This window comes from Capsicum annuum, chromosome 9 (assembly GCF_002878395.1).
Source record: "Capsicum annuum cultivar UCD-10X-F1 chromosome 9, UCD10Xv1.1, whole genome shotgun sequence".
Classification (NCBI taxonomy): domain Eukaryota; kingdom Viridiplantae; phylum Streptophyta; class Magnoliopsida; order Solanales; family Solanaceae; genus Capsicum; species Capsicum annuum.
Window position 1 is genome coordinate 86,149,290 of NC_061119.1, and position 6,840 is coordinate 86,156,129.

Below are 6,840 nucleotides of genomic sequence, written 5' to 3' on the forward strand. Positions count from 1 at the left end.
GAATATTTATATGTATAAAATTTGTATAAAAACTATATAGAAGGTGTGTAGAAATAGTATAAAACAAACCAATAAATTGAAATGACTAGAAAGTGGAATTTAAATTCCATGATCATTTTCATGAAAATAATTTAATTTGAAGTATCATTTTTGTCCTTTCCCCTAAAAAGATCCCATAATAGCATGATAGTATTTCTTACAAAATTAACAAAAGTAAAAAAAACACTCTAATTTAATCTTTCCATATATTAAGCCCGGCAATGGAATCGGATCGGGCCTGTTGGAACAGGTAGCTTAAGATCCTTCCTGGTACAGGTGGACAATGACCGATGGGCATTTTGGAATCGGGTATACCGGACCGGGTTGTCCAATAAAAGGGGACTGTCTCCACCGGTCCGTCTGGAATTGGTCCGTCGACCGACCGAACAACCAGTTATTTATTTATTTATTTTTAATTTTGTTTTATAATTTTAAATTAAAATAAAATATAATATAATCTATATTATAAGTACTAATTTAGAGGGTTAAGGTGTGTGATCGAGTCGTAGTCTGTAAGTAGGAGGGTTAGGCGTAGCTTAGTTGGTAGTTCTAGATTTGGGGGAGGGGGCGTCTTTGGTTGGGTAATTGCACTTCTTTTTTGTGGATGATGATTCTCTGTTATTTTATCATTTTGCTCGCCTTTTGGTCTACGGTCTTTCGTCTTGAGCGGGAGGTCTATCAGAAACAGTCTCTCTACTCCATCGGGAATAGTGGTATAGACTGCGTATATTTTATATTCTCCAAACCGCATTATATGAGAATATATTGGATTTGTTGTTGTTGTATAATCTATATTATAAAAGTGATTTTAATTTTATACTTATATTTCTTATATGTATAAAAAATAAGAACAAAACTTTTATATTAATATTTTTTCACTTAAGTTAATTTTTTAGTTTTTGGAAACTTTTATACTTACATCTTTGATTTTTTTTTAACGTTGAAATTAAATTTTCAACGCTGAACTTTAAAGTTTTCATTTAAATTTTCAACTTTAAAGTTTTATTTTTTTAATTCTTTTAAAATTTGAATCTTGAACTTTAAAATTTTAAAAAGTTTAAAGTTTAATTTAAATAAAAATTTTAAAGTTAAAATATAATTTTTTAACTTTTAAGTTTAACTCTTTTTTTTGAATTCATTGAAACTTGAACATTTTAAAAACTTTGACCTTTTTTTACTTTAAAAACTTTAATATTTTTATGAACTTGAAACTTTAACGTTTAATTTAAATTTTCAATTTTAAAGTTTAAATTTATTACTTAAAGGAATAAAACACAAATGTGAAATCAAAATTAAGACGAATAGCCTATCTTTTATTCAAATAATAAAGAAGTATATGTATTAGAAGAGCACCTAATCTACGCACCCATCTTCTAGGAAGGATTCTGTTTCGACTAGGTCTCAATTATAATACTAATTTCTATAATTTTTAAAATATATTTTTCGTAACTTATTCATCAATTCCTTGAAAACATGATTAAAAATTTGTATTTGGTTTTCTTCATCCATTGCTTCCATGCTATCATTATTATTTTTTTCAAGTGTTTCATCTATTTCATTTTTGCCTTGATGCGATAATTTCGACAATCCAGCATTCAATCATTCAGCATTGACTCTGAACAACATTGATATTTTTAATGAAAAAATAGATAAATACATAAGTTAACTATTAGTTATTACATAATATCCCTATTTTAAAAAGTAATTACAAATATCCCATATTAATTACACAAAATTCCTTTCTGTTATTGTTTCTCTCTTTTCCGTCTTATACACTCCAAACAATCGAGTTTTGATCCAACTTTGTGCTCCTTATTCTCCGTCTAAAATCAAGCTTACGTGATTTGGGTTTCAAAAAAATTTCAGTTATCAAGCATTAACTGAACAAAGTGATTAATTTCATTACTTTTTTCATTTGATTTTGAAGTTTTTTCTTTCAACTTTACCAAATAAAAAATTGTTCCAATTTTTCTTTGTTCCGATTAATTTTGAGGTTTGTTGTTCCGATTTACCAAACAACAATTCCCTTTGATTATTAGTTCTAAAATTATCAAAACATTAATACAACTTTTCCTATTCGTTATTAGTTTATTTAAGTTGTTACTGATATGTATTGTGTGAGCTTATTTTTTGAATTCATATGTATAGGAAAAGTTGCTTCTTTTAATTTGAAAAATACCCTACACATTTGATTGTTAGCCCATTATTGTAATTACTTATGTATTTTAAATGCTTATACATAGGTCAGTTATGTATTAGTGAGTTTTAAATAGTTGAAAATCAAAGTAATTTTGTTGTATTGGATAGTTTATTCATAAATATGTTTTGTATAAAGAGTCTGTCCTATATAAACTATTAAAATTTCTTATACATTAAGTAACTTCTTAAAAACGAGTAGACTATTGTATTGTAACTGCTCATACATAGAAACATATGTATGAGGAAACTGGTAACATGATTATTTAGCATATTAATCAAACATGAATTATATATATATATATATATATATATATATATATATATATATGTTTTCATACATTTTTGTGTTGTGATGTTTCAGGCTTTTTTTCAATTTGAATTACGGTTACTATTTTTAAACCTCCACAAAATTTGTACATTAATTACTGCCATTAATTAAGTTAGAGAATAATGATGTCTATTTTATTTCCTTAATTTTAGCCAAAACGATTTACCTCATACATTTCTCTAACGTAGAAGGTACAACGACATGTATATGTATTTTTCAAAATCTGAGAGAGAGAAATTGAATATGAAATCCTATGTAAGTACTTTCATTTAAGGTGGGATTTATGTTATTTATACTATTTTTAAACTATCTTGTGCTAACGAATATCTATGGTCTCCAATAATAAATCTCACTGAAGTGAAAGCAAGTGCTCCAAAGCTACTAAAGATGCTTAAACATCTCGAACCACTTTTGAAAAATATAAAATTATTTTGTCCGATTCTTTCACCAAATTAAAAGTTGAGGATCTCCATTTTCATCCTTAATATTTTTTCATGCCCAATTAATAAATTAATTAAAATTATTATTGTTAGCAGATTCAAAATCAAGTTCGCCATTCATAATTTCATCAAAATCATTAAATCTAGCCTTATGATAGAGGTTCAGATGATTCATCATTTAGTATGTTGGCTTTATAAAGGTCATACAAATGTCTAGTTTTAGTTAATTTACTTTCCTTACACGTATCAATAGATGAAACTTCATCACTTGTAATTTCTAATTTTTTATCAATCTTTTCAATCATTTTTTCACACCTTATTTTTTGTAAGTTGAGTGGAATAAAGTAGAAGTTAAAAATATTTGAGGAGTAGGAAAAAATATTTTTTGAAGTTTTCAATCAAATATGTAACAACTTTAAAACATTCACAATCTTTATATTTAACAAATTCAGATGAAATAACACAAATATTTACTAAAGTCGGAGAAATAGTAGGATAATATTGGATAGAAATAATATTAAAGCACTATGAAAAAATTTAAAAAATCTAATAAGTTCGTCGCATCTTTTCAATCCTCATTGGTGATTCTCATTCTCCAATCTAGAATTATGTTTATTATAAATCATTTGTAAAGGAGCATGATAATTAATAGCAACAATAAGCATTTCATATAAAGAATTTCATCTAGAAGTCACTTCTTTTGGAATTATGACATTTCAAATAAAGCACAAGTTTTTTCAAATTTTCTAATTCTAGACCTTATTTTAGCTTTAAAAATCCATGCACAAGCGGCTTAAATTCTAATACTGAATCGCCAAATACATCAATACCATCTATCACTGTTAAATTATATATGTGTATTACACTTGACATTGAAAACATCATCATAAATGAGACAAAGTTTGGGCTTTAAATATCAATAGTGTTCAAATTAGCAGAAGCATTATCTAAGGTGACACCCATTATCATATCACAAAGTCTAAAATATTTTAGAATCTCTCTTGTCAAATAAACAATATAACTACTAGTTTTACTCTCTTCAACATATTTATAGCGTATAATTCTTTTTTGCATGTTTCAATCATGATCAACCCAATAAGCCTTAATAGGAAAATAATCATTACCATTAGGATTACAACCCATATCAAATGTGATAAATATTTTATCATCAAAATAAGCAAAATAACAACGAAGAAAATGACAATGTTCACATTGATATTTAAAATATCTTCTTTAATTGTATTTCTTGAATAACTTTGAAAATCAGAATTATACACTTTTTGAGTATAAATAAATAAAATCAAGATGTTCGCCAAATTAAAAGACAACCACAAACCGCAATCATTTTAGCTAATTTTCATGATCTCTAGCTTGACTATATGTGAGTGCTTGGACTAGTCGAATTACTAAAATTTAAAATATTTTGAACCATATTCGAACCTCCTACAGAATGGTTAGTACCGGGCAAGGGTGTACCATTTTTTTAGCCTTAGCAATAGCTTTTAGACGAACAAATTCAAAAACACAACCTCTCAAATGTCTAGCTAGCTGTCTTGTCCCACCATGTGATTCCCACAATCAAATATTTTATCACTTGCTTACATTTATTGTAAGTAGCTGTAGTTTTTTTTTATATTTTGGATCATAAATTTTCAAATTAATGATCTCTTAGCTCGTTTGGTCTTTCCTACACTAATAACGTAGGTAAATTTTCTACTTCATCTTATTTCGATAATTTTGTAGTCGGACTAATAAGGGTAGGAGTGTCTTCTAACTCTTGTTCTTCTACATTTTTCTCTTTCGGTAAGTCTTTTTCAAAATTAACATAATATCTATCTAAAGCCTCATGGTCTATATATTATCGAAACCAACATCAATAGCATAAGGACGTTCAAAAGAAGTATAATTAATATGAGTAAAAATCATCGTTATTAATTCTCAATATACACGGCAACGATTTAGAGCTACCTCTACCCCCGTCTCTACTATGACTAAAAATTAATTTCTACCACTACTTTTTTAATCGAACTTCATGTTTAATGTGAAAAAACTAAAGAGATGAAAAACAAATAATATAAATACATATATAAAAAAATTGATACTAATTAGACATTTAATTACCTAATTCTTTCGAACTTAGGGAACTTATATTTCATAACAGGATGTTGTCTCAAGTTAATTAACCTTGTTACAACATTAATTATTAAATGAAAGTTTGATGCTTCCAAGTCCCTGTTGATAATTCACTTCCTACTAGGGTTGATTTCTTATTTTAAGCAAATCACTATTAGGCATGACCTATCGTTTGCAACAAATAGACAATATGTAAAACAGAGGAATTACCAAGGAGTTCCTACTACCTTTAGAATCTTGAACACCTAGTTACTTTACAAAACCAAACCCATAGATCCCACAACTCGGGTTAAAGGAATTAGCTACTCATAATGTAAAAAGCAACAAGACAATTTGTATTCATAATTCGATAAATGATAACTTACAGAATAATGAATATCAACAAGTGTTTCTTCGATTAGATCATAGTAGAAATCCCAAGAAAATTATGATAACAATCCCTCAAAAGTTAATTATTAAGTTACAGAGAAAACTAGAGAGAGAATAGTGTAAGTTCGTGTAGTTCAAGATGAATGTCCCTCTACAATAAAACCTAAGAATTTTCCCTTAAATACCAAGAACTAAATTTGGAATCAAATCACAGAATACAACTTTTTCTCGCACAGCTGACGATGAAGTGTGACACCTTATCAGGAGTTTGACGACTTATCAGACATTGTCGTCAGCTCCTCCTCTAAGTTTGATGATTTCTACCTTAGGCTGACGGTAACTCCTGATGGCTTATCAGAATTGTGATGACTTAGCAGAGATGTCGTCACTTCTTCACTTCAAATCTCATGTACTACCTTAGGCTGACGACATTCTCGATGGCATATCAGAATTATGATGACTTATCAGAGGTGTCTTCATACTTCTACTCCGACTTTCTCACATTGTCTACAGTTGACGATGACTCTAATAACTTATCACAAATTGTATGACTTATCAGATAAGTCGTCAACTACACTTTCATGGCCACTTGTTCCAAATTCATCTCTTTTTCTCTTATTGTCTTTAGTTTTCTTGCATCTTGACTTTCCTGCATTATCAAAGAGAAAACAATAAAAAATGACAAAAGTTGCTTAAGACTTTACAATTATTTCTAGTTAAAAGCCTCAAATATGTTAGCATTACCTCACACATCAACACCCTCAACTTAAAATAATTGCTTTTCCTCAAGCAACTTAAACATAACTAAGAGGATACAAAGCAGATTCGGCAATCAATCATCCATTTTAGCTCAAAACATATTCACCATCTCCAAGGTCAATCATCTCAAACTCAACTGTGTGTATTACTAAAAAGCAACAATGCAACACAAAGGAATCAAGATATGGCATCAACTTAGAAACAACAACCATGAATGTACCAATATTACACTACCCAAATAAGTTAGCAACTAGCAACATAACCAGTGTGCCCTTACAACAAAGAAGTCCCTCCTCACTCATATAAGAAATAACATATGTAATTGTGGGCACAATCAATAAATACTCACTCTCAAACAGAAGTTCCAGTCAATGTATTCCAAATACCATAAGCTTGCCCTTGTTTTCATTATCAAGGTTTTCAGACAGGTAAGCTAGGATCACTATAGGTCTTTTTCTTCGGCTTGTAATGTAGGCTAAGGGCTGATATGATACTTGATGATATTTAAGGTGACTAAGCCTCTTTGGAACTACACTAACTTTTGAGGTCTTACTTATTTTCCTTTACCTAATT